This window comes from Ovis aries, chromosome 7 (assembly GCF_016772045.2).
Source record: "Ovis aries strain OAR_USU_Benz2616 breed Rambouillet chromosome 7, ARS-UI_Ramb_v3.0, whole genome shotgun sequence".
NCBI lineage: Eukaryota > Metazoa > Chordata > Mammalia > Artiodactyla > Bovidae > Ovis > Ovis aries.
The window spans coordinates 47,281,662-47,300,171 of record NC_056060.1 but is presented as its reverse complement, the minus strand read 5'-3'; the positions used below and the strand labels follow the sequence as shown (position 1 = coordinate 47,300,171).

General features: G+C 41.3%; 1 protein-coding gene across 2 annotated transcripts in view; it reads right to left on the bottom strand.

Annotated features, from left to right (window-relative positions):
- RORA (RAR related orphan receptor A) overlaps window positions 1-18,510 on the bottom strand; it is an 807,747-nt gene that overhangs the window by 585,295 nt on the left and 203,942 nt on the right. Inside the window, exon 1 of one of the 2 annotated variants that reach the window (XM_027971773.3) lies at window positions 1-18,510. This exon is cut by the window's left edge and continues 200,837 nt beyond it; it is cut by the window's right edge and continues 203,942 nt beyond it. The exons of the other annotated variant lie outside the window; for it this stretch is intronic. The gene's annotated coding sequence lies outside the window, so the exon portion shown is untranslated. 2 annotated transcript variants of the gene reach the window in all.

Sequence of the window (18,510 nt, the reverse complement as noted above, 5' to 3'; positions counted from 1 at the left end):
GCTGCGGCTTTAAGCATCAAGTCCACACTCATGGTCCAAAGCAGGAAAGATGTGCACAGGCAAACTCCTCAAGGGTCCCCTCTCTTCCCTCACTGGCCATAACTGAGCCACACAGTTGCAAAAGAGGCTGCGAGGGTGAATTCTATTGTGAATTCGATAGCAGGGGGCTGGAAAGGGAGAAGGAGCTTTCTGAATGGCTTTGAGCAGCCAATCAGTAGAGTTCCCTAAATGCACTCTAGATGTCACTGCCTAACTCAAAAAATCTTCCTTCCTGAATCTGTCTACTTAAACAGTTACAGTGAATATTTAGTAAGCCCTGGCTCTAGTAAGAATATTTAGTAAGCTAGGCTTTAACCCTGGTTCAAATGCTTCACAGTATTAGCTTTAAGTTTGCACAGTCACCATAAGATAAAAGTATCATTACACCCATCTCACAGGTGAGGATACTGAGGCAGAGAGGTATTTAAAGCAGGCAGGCTGACTCCAGATTCCACACTCCTGGCTGCCCTGCAAGGATACAGCTTAAGGACAACCTTCTCCATCAAGAGTATCTTGCAAGCAGTCCTCCTCACTAGCTACACACTTTGCCTCCTTCAGCTCTCAAAGGTACTTCTAGTGGCTGAGGCAATGATGTCATTCAAAGCAGGGCATGCGTGAAAGCGAAACGAAGCACAGGGAACAATGACACCGGGAAGTCATGCTGTTCTTGGCAAACCAGGGTATGCGAACATCTCCCCCCGCCCCGGGGTTTAACCTCCAGAAGGGTGCCTGTGGACATACTACCTGACATCCTACGTGTGCAGTGAGGTCTGTGGGCAGGGCCTAGACGCACATGGTGTGTGCATCCCCCCTGGTAGGCTCTGCATGATGTTCTGCTCAGAGAAAGTGCTCTTGGCTCATCAGCCATGTGCTGATCTGAGGGAACCTTGGAATGCTGGCAGGATTTGCTTACGCAAAGGGCCACAGGGTGGCCGCTAAGAGGAGTGGGTGAGGTATAGGCTCTATAGTCAGATTGCCTGTATTCAAATACCATGCTGACCACCTGTGGGATCTAAGACTTGGAATAGCTTACTTCACTGGTTTGTTGCCTCAATGTCCCTTTCTATGAAATCATGACAACATGAAGACACTTATCCTACAGGGTGTTGGCAACCACTGCATGAACTAATGCATATAAAATGCCTGATGCAGATATACTAAATATTTTGGCAACCGTTAATTAACATACACATTAATCTGTATGAACAAATGTATTTCAGTAGAAATGTGAGTGGCAAATGTGTCACATGCTAAGATACTGTAACAAGATAAATTAAGATTGGCTCTATGGCCACTGGGTTTGAGCTGAAGGGCAATACTATTTCCCCAATGCTTTGATGAGCTCAAGTTTCAGAGGACCATCTTTGTTTTCATGCCAGTGTCATCAATGGTACTCACACAGACACACTGTGCTGATATCTGCTGTAGCCTCAGCAAGACGTAAAACACACAACGCACTTAGAGAATTCCATTTCACAAGGCCTTAAAAGTGAACTGAACAAAAGCCACATTTAAATTGATGTCCAGCACTAAGAACTGGTGAAAAGTGAAAGTAGTGTTAGTTGCTCAGCTGTGTCCAACTCTTTGCGACCCCATGGACTGTAGCCTGCCAGGCTCCTCTGTCCATGGAATTCTCCAGGCAAGAATACTGGAGTGGGTTGCCATTCCCTTCTGCAGGGGATCTTCCCAATCCAGGGATTGAACCCGGGTCTCCTGTATCACAGGAAGATTCTTTACAACTGAGCCATTGGGGAAGTATTATTATTATTGTTTTGGTTGCACTGAGTGGCATGTGGGACCTTAGTTCCCTGACTAGGGATTGAACCCATGCCCCCTACATTGGAAGTGTGGAGTCTTAACCACTAGACTGCCAGGGAAGTTTCAACACTGTACACAGAGTGAGAGCGCTCACCACACTTATCTTCATCAGTAGGTAACTCCCAGGCGCTGGAGAAGCAAATGAAGAAAATGAAAGCAGCCAATGTGAATACACTGATGTGTACACTCATGGCACTCTCCTACCCACGTTCAGTTCAAGGCCCAGTTACACTGCACTGGGGGCCCATTAAACTGGTCTCTAACGAGTTTATGGGGAAAAAAGGTAGAGGCATGAGAAGGAAAATTGTGTGTGTGCCTGGCACTGTACGAAGTTCACAATGTACTCCTGATTTTTTAATACACACAACCCCTAGAGAGGAAGGCATTAAGCCCACGTGTTGGGATCCCAGTTGAGGACACCAGCCTAGCAGAGGCACAGGCAAAATTTTGGGGGAAATAAGCTCATATCCTGAAAAAAATCATTCGAGTGGCAATCATCTTGGGCAAAAGCAGAAATATGCTTCATTTCCTGATGGATTCTGGTTGAACTTTTTGGTTTTGCTTTTTCATATTCCACGTTTTTGCATTAGCACCTTTCTGATGTTTAAGATCTCCAAAGTCTTGGTCCAGGCCCAGTTCACCCATCTCATAATTCCAGCAGCCAGGACTCAGACCTAGGTTTCTGTGATGCTAAAGCCCCATTGTGTACACGATGACGAGCCCATGCTGGACTGTGGTTACTCTGGAACGTCCTAATCACTTCCTCAGCATAGCAGCACACAGAAGCACAAGACCTGGTTTCTCCTCAGACTTCTCATAAGACTCATCTCTGTCCATATGTCAGACAGGGTGTCACTGAGCCCTGTGGAAATGTGTCGCCTGAGAGACCTTTCAGCTCCCAGAGAGCCACTCATCCTCTTGAAGGGCAGCCAGTCCAGATTCCCAGGTTGCACAGTTCTATGATAACACGATGCAGGCTCATCATCTCTGAGGTGGTGGGGCAAGCCCTGCTCATTTCTGAGAGCGACAGCCCTTGAGTCTTAGCATTCTTCACAACTTCTAGAGAGGAAAATGTGGTTCACATCATCTCTGTCAGTAAAGCATATAACGGAGACCACAGGACAGCCCAGAGCTATGGAGCAGAAGACACATTTATGAGAAGTCCCTGGGCTGAACGTTTTAAACTCAAAAGAGCCCCGGAGAATGGTTCTGAGTTTAAAAGCAGAGAAATCTGGTCCAGCGTAAATGAAGCTTATTAAGATAAAGAATTAGTGCAGAAAAATTAAATGAATAGATGAAGAAGAAAGTTTGAGGGAAACAAACTCTCCCTACTACCTTCTACCAAAGGAGCGTGGGCAGCATGGGAGGGGGATCGCCTTTTACCAGGCGAGCGGCAGCAACATTGGATGGGGTTGTCTTTGTACACACAATTCACCATGCCCACGTTCTTTCAGGCCCCACAGTAATGCTCCTTGCCGTGTATTTGAATTAACCAGACCCAGAGGATAAAACTTTCAAATTAAACACATTCCTAAAGGATTTCAGGCTCATTGTGTATGCACCAAGGAAACATAACATCCTAAAAATAATACATACACAGAGAGAAGCACATTTTCCACGAACATTAAAGTGGAATATGAATTATGACCCAGCTCATGGGAATAGACATCTGATTACATGCAAAATGTAGCTTTTGTAAATAACATCAGTCTTTGTGAGCTACCACAATTATTATCAACCATTTAATTTTACTCCCTAGCAACTCATCCGTCATTGTTCAAAGTGTCCACTTTTGTTTTTTTTCCCGTCTGATTCATGAGGCTCCAAATTTTATAAAGTTCACCATGAAAGCTGTGTCATTTACCAACCCAGCAGCGAAGGAGTTCATGAGATTACGAGATTCACTAAAGCATATGCTGCATTGTGTATCTGCTATTTCGGGACGTATTCTGCTGGCGAATTGCTAGAAGCAGCACAATTACAACAGTAGCCATTCTGTTAGATTTTTATACAAAGGAACTGTGAAAATGTGTTTACGCTTTGGGTATTTGGGTATTTAAGAGCAAACTGACTCCCCAAAAAACAGAGTATACTTCATCTTCCTGTCTCTCTCGCCCTCAATATTTGACACTATTCCATGAATTACCATCCATGAAGCCAGTTGGTTTATGTCATATTTAATATGCTTGCCTTATGAAGAGTGAAATAAGTCATGAAATAAGTCAGTTGCCAGCGTCGCAAATTCTATTTCACAACAAAGTAGTCAGAAATGTCTATCAATAGAATTAAACATTTTTAGCTGGCCTCCAAATTTGTCCTTAGTCTATTTCTGTTTTCAACTCTTAAAAACCAGACACAGGAAGTACCTATGGCTGATGACCTTGTGTTCCTATAGGAATTGCTAGGGGGTACATCTGAGCAATGCTGCCCTTTACACCCAATAAAGACTTGGCCTCACAAAACATGTTGCACTTCCTCTCCCTTGAAATTACATTTAAGTAAGTGGTGAGGATTTTTCACTGGCTTCCAGAGGCCTTTGAGTTTTAACTCCATCAGAAGTAAGTTTAGAAAGCCTTCTGGCCTACAAAGTGTTAGTTGCTCAGTTGAGTCCAACTCTTTGTGACCCCATGGATGGTAGCCACCCAGGATCCTCTGTCCATGGGATTCTCCAGGCAAGAATACTGGAGTGGGTTGCCATTCCCTTCTCTAGGGAATTTTCCTGACCCAGGAATCGAACCCAGGTCTCCTGCATTGTAGGCAGACTCTTGACTGTCTAAGCCACCAGGGAACAAAAAACTGTTGTCAAATATCCCCAAGCAGCTTCAATAGCATTTGTCATAGTAAGTGAGCTATATTTGGTTAAACTATAAATGCCTTTGTGTGTGTGTGTGTGTGTGTGTATCCTTTGTTGGATATGAGTCCAGTGTGGGCAAAGCACCATTACTACCACACGTACTTCTGTGCTCAAATAGCTTAATTGAATTGATATTCAGGGTGAAATGAATGAGAAGAAATATTTAAGATGAGAATGCAAGTTTCTAATAAACATATTAACTGTTCAGCAGATAATTTCTTTCCTGTCTTGGCATGAAAAAGTATTAACTGGAAGGCCTGGGAAAATCTTATGCTAAAGGAATTCATTTGCATGTAAATGTAGAAGTACCAAAAGAAATAAGAAGTGACTTTTTTTCTTCTTTTTCTTTCTAAGCACCTACTTTGTGTCAGGCATTGGCTTGGAGTTTTGTTTGTTTTGTTTCAGTTCAGTTCAGTTCAGTCACTCAGTCGTGTCCAACTCTTTGAGACCCCATGAATCACAGCACGCCAGGCCTCCCTGTCCATCACCATCTCCTGGAGTTCACTCAGACTCACGCCCATCGAGTCCGTGATGCCATCCAGCCATCTCATCCTCTGTCGTCCCCTTCTCCTCCTGCCCCCAATCCCTCCCAGCATCAGAGTCTTTTCCAATGAGTCAACTCTTCGCATGAGGTGGCCAAAGTACTGGAGTTTCAGCTTCAGCATCATTCCTTCCAAAGAAATCCCAGGGCTGATCTCCTTCAGAATGGACTGGTTGGCTCTCCTTGCAGTCCAAGGGACCCTCAAGAGTCTTCTCCAACACCACAGTTCAAAAGCATCAATTCTTTGGTGCTCAGCCTTCTTCACAGTCCAACTCTCACATCCATACATGACCACTGGAAAAACCATAGCCTTGACTAGACAGACCTTAGTTGGCAAAGTAACGTCTCTGCTTTTGAATATACTATCTAGGTTGGTCATAACTTTTCTTCCAAGGAGTAAGCGTCTTTTAATTTCATGGCTGCAGTCACCATCTGCAGTGACTTTGGAGCCCAAAAAAATAAAGTCTGACACTGTTTCTACTGTTTTCCCATCTATTTCCCATGAAGTGATGGGACCAGATGCCATGATCTTCGTTTTCTGAATGTTGAGCTTTAGGCCAACTTTTTCACTCTCCTCTTTCACTTTCATCAAGAGGCTTTTTAGCTCCACTTCACTTTCTGCCATAAGGGTGGGGTCATCTGCATATCTGAGGTTACTGATATTTCTCCTGGCAATCTTGATTCCAGCTTGTGTTTCTTCCAGTCCAGTGTTTCTCATGATGTACTCTGCATGTAAGTTAAATAAGCAGAGTGACAATATACAGCCTTGACGTACTCCTTTTCCTATTTGGAACCAATCTGTTGTTCCATGTCCAGTTCTAACTGTTGCTTCCTGACCTGCATACAGATTACTCAAGAGGTAGGTTAGGTGGTCTGGTATTCCCATCTCTCTCAGAATTTTCCACAGTTGATTGTGATCCACACAGTCAAAGGCTTTGGCATAGTCAATAACGCAGAAATAGATGTTTTTCTGGAACGCTCTTGCCTTTTCCATGATCCAGCAGATGTTGGCAATTTGATCTCTGGTTCCTCTGCCTTTTCTGAAACCAGCTTGAACATCAGGGAGTTCACGGTTCACGTATTGCTGAAGTCTGGCTTGGAGAATTTTGAGCATTACTTTCCTAGCACATGAGATGAGTGAGTGCAATTGTGCGGTAGTTTGAGCATTCTTTTGCATTGCCTTTGTTTGGAATTGGAATGAAAACTGACCTTTTCCAGTCCTGTGGCCACTGCTGAGTTTCCCAAACTTGTTTTGTTTAATCCCTAAGTATCCTATCGCACAGAGAAGGCAAGGGCACCCCACTCAAGTACTCTTGCCTGGAAAACCCTATGGACGGAGGAGCCTGGTAGGCTGCAGTCCTTGAGGTCGCTAAGAGTCAGACACGACTGAGTGACTTCACGTTCACTTTTTACTTTCATGCATTGGAGAAGGAAATGGCAACCCACTCCAGTGTTCTTGCCTGGAGAATCCCGGGGATGGGAGAGCCTGTGTGGGCTGCTGTCTAAGGGGTCGCACAGAATCGGACATGACTGAAGCGACTTAGCAGCAGTAGCAGCAGCATCCTATCGCAATTGATAATAATTATTCTCACTTTTAAAATTAGGAAACTGAGGTTCAGGAAAGCAAATATCATGTTCAACTAAAAAAGTGTAGCAGTGGAAGTTAAATCCAGATCCATGTAACTCCAGAGTGCAAGCTATTTCCTCCAGTCTGTTACAACAAAGGTTTTAAAATTCAGCCATAATCCTTACTGGGACTTATCTGGTAACTCAGACAGCAAAGAATTTGCCTGTAATGCAGGAGACCCAGGTTTGATCCCTGGGACTGGAAGATCCGCTGGAGAAGGAAATGGCAACCCACTCCATTATTCTTGCCCAGAGAATCCCATGGACAGAAGAACCTAGTGGACCTCAGATGGCATCGGATCACAAAGAGTCAAACACAACTGAGAGACTAACACATAATCCTTAATAATTTTCAATATTCAACTTTAATTCTCTACTTGAAAAGCTGTAGTTAAAAGGAGACCCCAGATCTGCCAAAATGAATAGGCAGTGTCTAAACTTATGTAAGTTTACATGAGATTTGATATTAGAAGAACTGTAGGATAAAGCCCAAGTTATTTTTTCTCTTAAAGCCTCAGTTTACTCATCTGTAAAATGGTTAACTGTAGTGCCTGTCTCACAAGGTGGTTGAGACAATGAAATTAACATTCACACCTGAAGCTCACAGCACAGCACCTAACCCAGTAATTCAGGAAGCAATTTGGGAAAGGAGGTAGCTACTGTCATTCCAGCAAAATGTCATTCAAGCAAAATGTTGACCATAAACTATTTCCCACACTCTAGTGACAAAGAGGACACTCACTAAAAAAAAAAAAAATCCCACAGACAACTGACAGAAGCCTGCCCCAGTAATAATTTCTTTTCTCTTCCCATCTGCTAGTTACCTAGGCCACTCCAGCTCTCTGAGTGCCTAGCAATGCATTAACTTCTGCACGCTTCTCTGCTTCTGCCTGTCATGGTTACTTCCATATTTTTGCAACTTAATTCAAATAAATACATACAATAAATGCTGAATTCTATTAAGAAATGCAATTGAGTAAAGGCCTGCTGGAGGCAAGAAGAAGAACAGAATGGTTTATGGTGGGCCCTTCTCATCTAAAGCACAATAGAGGCCATGCCAGGGAAATTCAAACAAATGGCTCAAATATCTCCACTGCTAGATGCAATCTTGTTTCAATGAGCAGAATTAGGATTTATTCATTGAACAAGTATCTAATGAGCTCCTACTGTGTGCACAGCCCTATGTTAGCAGTTGGGAAACCTTGGTGAGCCTGAACAGATATGATCCCTAGCTCCTCTAGTTGATAGTGAAAAGATCAGCATCCCATTAGGCCCAAGAAGTGTGCAAACAAATGTAAAGCTGGAGCTATGAGAGACACCAGCAAGAAGAGAGAAACAGTGCAGTGAAATCCAATCCAGCATGATCAGACTGCTTCCACAGATCAGGGAAATTCTCTGAAAAAGGGATGTTCAATTCAAGATTTGAGGAATGGCCCTAGTGTCCATCAATTGATTTATAAAACATGTCAAACTCTTTGCGATCCCATGGACTGTAGGCAGCCAGGCTCCTCTGTCCATAGGATTTTTCAGGCAAGAATACTGGAGTGATTGCCATTTTCTTCTCCAGGGGATCTTCCTGACCCATGGAGCGAACCCAAGTTCCCTGAATTGACGGGTGGATTCTTTAACGCTTAGTCCCCAGAAAAGCACCACATATCCACCTAGTAGAATATTATTCAACTGTATGAAGGAATAAAGTGCTTCATACTACAACATGGACGAACCTTATACTAAGTGAAAGAGGCCAGTCATAAAACATAATGTGCTGTAGAATTCCACTTAATTCAAATGTCCAGAACGGAACAGCTAAAGTGACAAAAAACAGATCAGTGGGCAGAGTAAAGAGTAAGTGTGAGTGGGTGTGAAGGAAGGGTACTTACTAACACGTGTAAGATTTATTTTGGACAGTGATGAAAATATTCTGAAATTAGATAGTGGTGATGGTTGCAGAACTCTGCTGCTGCTGCTGCTGCTAAGTCTCATCAGTCATGTCCGACTCTGTGTGACCCCATGGACTGTAGCCTACCAGGCTCCTCCGTCCATGGGATTCTCCAGGCAAGAGTACTGGAGTGGGCTGCCATTGCCTTCTCCTGCAGAACTCTGAGAATATACTAAAAAAAACACCTAATTTTACTCTTTAAGTGTGTGTGTTGTATAGTATGTGAGTTTTATCTCAATAAAGCTATTTTAAAATACTGGAAGGCTGAGAAGATGATGAGTGGGGAAGCAAAGGGGCTGCATTTGGTGGAAGCATGGAAAGCATGGTCAGAAAAACAGGAAGAAGGCCAGTGTGGCCAGAGCAGAGAGGGTCAGACATGACCAGTCCACACAGGATCCATCAGCCAAGTTCATCTTAGTCTATCCTAAGCACACTGGGATACCATTAGAACATTTTAAACAGGGCAAGGGGTATGACACAATCAAATTCACATTCTTAAAAGATCACTCGAGCTAAAATAAGGAGAATACACTGCAGGGGGCCAGAGAGGAGTAAGTATGATACACACACACACAAGAGTTAAGAGGCTGTTAAGTGTCCATGGCAAGTGAAGGGGGTACTGAAGGACGCAATGAACAGCTTAGCAAGATGTTTAAGATAGTCAATCAAAAGAACAAGGTGGTAGATTGGTATTTAGTAACCAAGAGAAGAAACTAGGGAGAGAGTGGTTCTAAGATTCCACAACTTACTGGAGAATGTTAAGCTTGAGATGTGAATTTGTGAGCAACATAAAAGAGGGATAAGTAGAACAATGCATGTGTATGAACATGGCTTAGGGAAAAGATAAGAAGGCCTGAAACTAAGCTTTGAGGAATTTCAACACTTAATAGGCTGATACTTCCCACATAACTGGAATCTAATTGTAAGACAAACCCAACGTAAGTGTCATTCTACAAACTAGTGAATTAGTGAAGTGAAAGTCACTTAGTTTAGTTCAGTTGCTCAGACCAGTTCAGTTCAGTCAACATCTGACTCTTTGTGACCCCATGGACTGCAGCACACCAGGCTTCCACTTCATCACCAACTCCTGGAGATTACTCCAACTCATGTCCGTTGAGTCAGCTGAGTCCATTCAACCATCTCATCCTCTGTCATCCCCTTCTCCTCCCGCCTTCAATCTTTCCCAACATCAGTGTCTTTTCCAGTGAGTTAGTTCTTCATATCAGGTGGCCAAAGTATTGGAGTTTCAGCTTCAGCATCAGTCCTTCCAATGAATATTCAGGACTGATTTCCTTTAGGATGGACTGGTTGGATCTCCCTGCAGTCCAAGGGACTCTCAAGAGTCTTCTCCAACACCACAGTTCAAAAGCATCAATTCTTCGGCACTCAGCTTTCTTTATAGTCTAACTCTCACATCCATACATGACTACTGGAAAAACCATAGCTTTGACTAGATGGACCTTAGCTGGCAATGTCTCTACTTTTTAATATGCTGTCTAGGTTGGTCATAACTTTTCTTCCAAAGAGCAAGTATTTTGGCTTCAGTCACCATCTGCAGTGATTTTGGAGTCCAAAAAAATAGTCTGTCACTGTTTCCATTGTTTCCCCATCTATTTGCCGTGAAGTGATGGGACCAGATGCCATGATCTTAGTTTTCTGAATGTTGAGTTTTAAGCCAACTTTTTCACTCTCCTCTTTCACTTTCATCAAGAGGCTCTTTAGTTCTTCTTTGCTTTCTGCCATGAGAGTGGTATCATCTGCTTATTTGAGGGTATTGATATTTATCCCGTCAATCATGATTCCAGTTTGTGCTTCATCCAGTCCAGCATTTCTCATGATATATTCTGCCTGTAAGTTAAATAAGCAGGGTTACAATATACAGCCTTGACGTACTCCCTTCCCAATTTGGAACCAGTCTGTTGTTCCATGTCCAGTTCTAACTGTTGCTTCTTGACATGCATACAGATTTCTCAGGAGGCAGGTCAGGTGGTCTGGTATTCCCATCTCTTTCAGACTTTTCCAGAGTTTGTTGTGACTCACACAGTCAAAGGCTTTGGCATAGTCAATTAAGCAGAAGTAGATGTTTTTCTAGGACTCTTGCTTTTTTGATGATCCAATGGATGTTGGCAATTTGATCTCTGGTTCCTCTGCCTTTTCTAAATTGAACTTGAACATCTACAAGTTCATGGTTCACATACTGTTGAAGGCTGGCTTTGAGGATTTCGAGCATTACGTTGCTAGCATGTGAGATGAGTGCAATTGTGCGGTAGTTTGAGCATTCTTTGGCATTGCCTTTCTTTGGGATTGGAATGAAAATTGACCTTTTCCAGTCCTGTGGCCACTGCTGAGTTTTCCAAATTTGCTGGCATATTGAGTGCAGCACTTTCACAGCATCATCTTTTAGGATTTGAAATAGCTCAGTTGGAATTCCATCACCTCCTCTAGCTTTGTTCGTAGTGATGTTTCCTAAGGCCCACTTGAGTTCACATTCCAGGATGTCTGGTTCTAGGTGAGTCATCACACCACCATGATTATCTGGGTCATGACGATCTTTTTTTAAAATCTTTTTTGTAAAGTCGCTCAGTTGTGTCCAATCCTTTGCGGTCCATGGAATTCTCCAGGCCGGAATATTGGAGTGAGTAGCCTTTCCCTTCTCCAAGGGATCTGCTCAACCCAGGGATTGAACCCAGGTCTCCTGCATTGCAAGCGGATTCTTTACCAACTGAGCTACCAGGGAAGCCCCAACCAACCTATAATCTCCAACTGTATTAAGGTCATGAAAGTCAAGAAAGATTGAGAAACTGTTCTACATGAAAGGAAACCAGAGACACATAACAACTAAGTGTAATAAATGATTCAGTAGTGGAAACTTTTGCTCTAGAGAGACAATTTATTAAACTATTTATATTTTATTTACATACACATACATATGCACATATATTGAAAGGACTGGGATAACTGGTGAAACTTAATGGGGTTGATGGACTTGAAGATTATAATGTATCAGTGCTAACTTCCTGGTTTCGATGGTTATTATCATAGATATGCAGTCCTTTGTATTACAGGGATTATATATACTAAAGTATTCCAGAGTAGTAGGGCAAGAGGTTGGAAAGTTCTCAAATGATTCAAGGGAAAATTAAGTTCTTTCTACTAGTCTTGCTACTTTCTTGTATGTCAGTGGGCACATGCATTTGAGACAAGATTACAGAAGAGAAAGGACAATCAGTGGTGTATGGATCCTGAAAAGGAAGTTTGAGAAGGCTTGATAAGCAGGAGAATGGTATTGCTAGGTAGGTTTGGGGCTCATTATCCAAATGGTGATTATGGACAAAGCAACATACCTTTGAACCACATTCAAGGACTCTGAAAATAAATCATTTTAAACTGATTGCTTAAGCTAATGGTTCCCAACCTTTTTGGCACCAGGGACCCGTTTCATGGAAGACAATTTTTCCATGAACAAGAGCAGTGGGTTGTGGTGGGGTGTTGGGGGGAGAGGTTTCAGGATGATTCAAGCATATTACATTTATTGTGCACTTTATTTCTATTATTATTACATCAGCTCCACCTCAGATCATCAGGCATTAGATCCCAGAGTTTGAGGATCCCTGCCTTAAGTGATATGTATATACAACTTAGCAAACACATTTATTTCTAACAACAAACTATATTTTAAGCTGTCTTTTCTTCAGTTTTAAGGGAAACTCAAACAATTGTAAAAGATGTTAGGAAAGCTAGTTTAAACCTCACAAAGCAGTAAAATTCAATAAGAGTATATACATATGTATGTATTCGTGTATACACACATGTATTTCATTTTAACAAATTATTCCACAGGTTGTGTAAAACATTATCCAAACACTTCAAAACCAAAACTGTTTGATTTCGTAACTGTTCAATAAGTAGTTTCTAAACCAAACCAGGTCTATTTACCAATTATTAATCTCTTCACAGTTTTGGGGCAATGGGAAAGAATGGGCAAGAGAAACAGTTGCATAAAAACATGAAATCCCGTTGTTTAGCCAGCAGAAACTATGATATAAATAAATTTTCTCTAAATTCAAATCCATTGAAATGAGATGGTTACAAAGTGTAACTTACATTCTTCCTTCTCCAGATCTCACTGTCCTTCAGGTACAGTGTAACTTTACTTTGACACATCTTCACCTACAATCTATAGTGTTTGCAAACGATGCATCCCATTAGTTTATTTCAGTTATTTCCTTTCTGGTCTACACAATGGACATACTCTTTTTGTTTTAGCTTCCATGCATTTTTTGAACTAATATTTGACTTGGAGTTAGCAACCCCCTGAGCTACTATCAAGACTGGGAATATAATGTAGTTGTATGTTTTAAATTTCCATATAGGAGGCTGTTAAAGATCTTAACAAATCAGAGGTAAAGGATAGAATTAGAACTGGATCTACTGAATTTTAGGTGTGTACATGATGTACTATGAAATTGAAAAAATAAAAAATATGTGTAGTATGCTTTTATTTCCATATAAAAAACCTCCCAGAGATACCCCCGTAAGTTATATCCCTGCATATCTCCATATATGTCAGCAAGGAGAAAAAGGTTTAGACAACAGTCTCCTATTACCGTTTCATCATGATCCAGGGTGGAACCACAGAAATGGTTATAGAACCTTCTTAAGTAAAATATTACATACAGATGTTTCTGTATAACAGATAAAGATGTTCACAATTTTGTTCTCAATATTAGTGCCCTCCCTTCTGAGGAGTTCAAGGATATTTGTCCCTCCCACTCATCCTGCCAAGAACAGTCATTTTATCATCAATTATCAGAAAAGGTTTGCCTTTGAAACAGTGTCTTTTTGTGTCACAAGAGAAGTACACCATGAAAGGGATTACATTTTACGTAAGTGATGTACGTCAAATTCAGCATGTGCTCTGCCCACGAAGCACACTTCAGTAAATTGACTGGTCTGCAAAATTACATGCAGGGCCCTTGAAGCTAGTGGAATTACCAAGAGAAGCTTTCCAAGTGGCTCACATCACATTTACCCAATTGCGGTCACCACTTTTATGGATCATGAAAGAAGCTATAAAATGTAGCCCCAATGGCATCTAAAGAAAAGAGTTTTGATCAGAATGACAAAGACCCTCATCTCCCTCTCCCAGCAAATGAAAGAGAATCCTGCAAATCAAGTCTCTCTGGCCCAGAGGAGTCGTCTGTGGAAGATTTTGCTAACTTGCAACCTTTAGAGAACACAAAAAATAAAAAGTTGGTTTCCAAGTAAACCCGAAGCCCCTAAAAAGTAAAAACCCAGAATTTCATCTATATTTGGTAAACAAGAGTAGACCAAAGCATGCCTGTCCTAACTTTTCAGATGACGACCACCAGGAGTTTAATCACAAAGTAATACACTCAGGCTGGACCAAGTATACATGTTTAAGACATTTTACATTCACAGTTTGAAATCATTCTGAAAAAATGAAGAGAGATAGGAGTTTAACACTTAGTTTTATAACATAGTCCAGATATCTACAGATTCCTGCCCTAGCTTCAGCAAGAAGTACCTTCATACAGATCATAAACTAGAGAACCTAGTTTTCACTCATGGACTATAGAGCCATACAAGGAATCTTCCTGCACAGGGTCACAGTGGCAGCTTGGGACAGTAACTCAATATGGGACTGTTTATTATGTCCACACAAACACTTCATAGTTATACAATATAGTGCAATGATAGCTATCATTTATTGACTGCCTACTATGTGTCAGACACTCGGCCAGATGCTTTATACACTTTGTAGTATTTGCTCCTCAAACAACTCTGCAAGGTAGGCACTATCTTTGCTGTTTTATAGAGTTGGAAACAGATTCAGATCTGCGATTGGCTTCAAGTCACCCAGCTGTTCAAACAGAGGACTCTTCAATTTTCCAAGTCTGCACTCTCTTGGCTCCACCCCAAGAACTCTGTGTGTGTTTATCACTGAGCTGGGAATAGGTTTAGGCTCTAGGCTATGGGTACAAGACAAGGCACCCAGAGTCTCTGATACAGCAGGAGTAGCCTCAGGAAAATAAGAGAGAGGAGTGCTGAACCTTCCTGTAATTCTCACATTCCTTCTGTTCTGAGATTGTTTGAAGGTGAAGGTGAATTCGCTCAGTCGTGTCCGACTCTTTGTGACCCTGTGGACTGTAGCCTACCAGGCTTCTCCGTCCATGGGATTCTCCAGGCATGAATGCTGGAGTGGGTCACCATTTCCTTCTCCAGGGGATCTTCATGACCCAGGGATTGAACCCAGGTCTACGGCATTGGAGGCAGACGCTTTAACCTCTGAGCCACCAGATTGTTTGGTGAGAAGTAATTCTTCCCAACGTGATCCTTCTAGTTAATTAAGACCTAGCTCATTCCTAATCAGAACATAAGCCCAATAAGAGAGGACTCTCATACAAGTAGAACTCTAGAGCCCCAAATGGATAGCTTTATGTTCCAACAAAAACAAATTATGCTACCAGTTGGACCCTCCAAATCTACAAGACCTCCTGCCATATACTTTTCTCCAACTCCATTGTCAGCCAAGGGAGAAGCAGGGGTTGATTCTTCCATTACCTCCAAACTGACCTAAGAAGTAGCTCCGTTTAAACACGACACTCAAAGTTCCAGAGTCTGTGAATTTAACACCAGGTATCATTTACAGCTGTGCTATTCAATGTGCTCACCATCAATCCATAGAGCTAATAAGCATGTGAGCATGAGACAAGTCCAAACTGAGATGTGCTCTAAGTGTGAAATACACACTGGACTTCAAAGACTAAGTATGAAAAAAAAAAAAGTAAAATATATTGTTAAAACATATTATCAAAATTAATTTCCTCTGCTTCTTTTTGCTTTCTTAAAATATGACTACTAGAAAGTTAAATTATCTATGCCACTTGTGTAATAATTCTGTTGGAGAGTGTTGGTCGAGAATGAAGGCTGGCCACTGCTCTTTAAAGGCTGCTACAGTTCTGAAACACAGACAAGTCCTTGCTTAGTCTTGAAAGGAAGAAATGCAACTATATTAAATCTTGGGTGGACTGCAACTTAGGGGGAAAATACACAAAGTAGGTGAGTTTGTAAGGAGTCAAAGAAGGGGAAAGAGAAAAGGGAGAAGAAATTGTTTTCTTTGAAAAATATGATTGGTGAGCTGTTGGTATCAAGTGATTTTCAAAAGAATATCAACATCCAGTTGGAATTAAGTTTCTGCCTAATTCCCAAGGTTGAGTCAAGTACAGTATATACAGAGGCTATTCCTGGACCTTTGCTGAAAGCTACTGCCTTTCCAATTGTTTAGCTGATCACTTTTGAATGATAATTATAGCTCATTGTTGTTCCCTCTTAAAAGGCATTGACATCCATCCAAAAAATTACAGCTTACAGTTCAGGGAATATTTATGTGATATTTATAGCCTGTGAAGAAAACCCTGGGGAACTGCCAGTAGGGAGGATTATTTATCAATTTCTCATTCTTCAAGTTTGAGTCTTCTTGAGATTCATATCCAAAGGATATTTTGTAATCCTATGGAACACTAACGTGTGAATATAATTTGGCATATGGGTCAAGTTCAAAGAAAAATTCATTTTCTTTGAAAAATGGTGCAAACTAGTATAGCCACTATGGAGAACAGTGTGGAGATTCCTTAAAAAACTGGAAATAGAACTGCCTTATGACCCAGCAATCCCACTGCTGGGCATACACACCAAGAAAACCAGAATTGAAAGAGACATGTGTACCCCAATGTTCATCACAGCACTATTTATAATAGCCAGGACATGGAAGCAACCTAGATGTCCATCAGCAGACGAATGGATAAGAAAGCTGTGGTACATATACACAATGGAGAATTACTCAGCCATTAGAAAGAATACATTTGAATCAGTTCTAATGAGGTGGATGAAACTGGAGCCTATTATACACAGTGAAGTAAGCCAGAAAGAAAAACACCAATACAGTATACTAACGCATATATATGGGATTTAGAAAGATGGTAATGATAACCCTGTATGCAAGACAGCAAAAGAGACACAGATGTATAGAACAGTCATTTGAACTCTGTGGGAGAGGGAGTGGGAGAGGGTGGGATGATTTGGGAGAATGGCATTGAAACATGTATAATATCATATATGAAACGAATTGCCAGTCCAGGTTCGATGCAGGATACTGGATGCTTGGGGCTAGGATGACCCAGAGGGACGGTAAGGGGAGAGAGGAGGGAGAGGGGTTCAGGATGGGGAACATGTGTATACCTGTGGCAGATTCATGTTGATGTATGGCAAAACCAATAAAATATTGTAAAGTAATTAACCTCCAATTAAAATAAATAAATTTATATTAAAAAAAATAGAAAAATGGCGGTGATAGTGGTGGGGAAACCTAGCTGATCCCACCTAAAACACAGCAGACCCAATAAAACACACTCAAGGAAGTAGTGTTATATATTTGAAGAATTTTCTAAGTTAGCCAAGAAAAATAAAGTAAAATCAAGGAGGGAAAGCTGGAGTTTCAATTTCTGGAGACTACTTCCTGGTGATATGAAAACAAAAGTTAAATTCAGAGAGATTCAACTCTGAAGTTAGTATCGCATAAAAAACAATCAAAAATATTTAACTATGTGCATATGTTTGTACACAAACAGAAATAGATATAAACAGACCTTAATTAGCGTTGTAGACTTTAATTATCTTTGTACAGTAATTGGGAATGGTTTTGTTCTGATTTATTCCATAACGCTTACTGTGTTCTGTTAACAACTCTTTTTTTTCCCCTTACAGCCCGTAATAGAAGGCTTTTACTGCGCACTTTATTGCATCTGCTTTTCATTTAATGACCATTGTTCTGGTCTGTCAGAGCAAGCAGCTACACAACTTCCCAAATCTGCAAGATTAAGCAAATATTTTGACAATGCGTAGACTTTTTTCTCTCCTTTCTTTTTTTTTTTTTTAAACTGAATAAAATTAAAAAGAATTTTTTACGTCCCCACACAATGGTAGGCGAGTTCTTAAGCCAAAGAGTACAAAGAATCAAGTGGCAGTTAAATGTGCTTCATGTGGCAAAATACATGAAGTCATTTTCTGACTGTTTCACTTAAGAGTCCTAAGGATCCGGCCTGAACCACACAGCTGAAGTCGCCAGAAGCCTCCCTGGACAACGAGGAGGTCGCTGGACCCCTGTGGCCAACCACCTGGAGGCTTTGTAACTATGACTAGCTTCTGGAACAAAATAGAGGTCTCCTGGTCACCTTGAAAGGCCACGGAAGGTAAGCCTTATGACAGCTCTCCGAGTCTCTAGAAGACATCAGTAAAAAATAGTTTAGGTAACATACAAAATTCCAATACCGATTACATCAAGATAGGATTATGACCCTACCCACAGAAGGTGGCTATACATACAAGAACAGAAGCATTTCTAAGAGACCGGGGAAACAAAGTTGGGGAAGGAGAGATGGGAAAATCCATTAACCTATAAGCATTCATTTGTCTTATAAATATTCCAATAGTAGAAGGCAGAACATACCTCCAACCTGCAAAAAATAAAAAAAAAAGTAAATGCTACTAAGTATGTGAGGTAATGGATGTCAACTAAACCTACTGTGGTGATCATTCAGCAATATATGTGTGTTCAGTCAGAGTCATATCCAACTCTTTGCACCCATGCACTATAGCCCTCCAGGCTCCTCT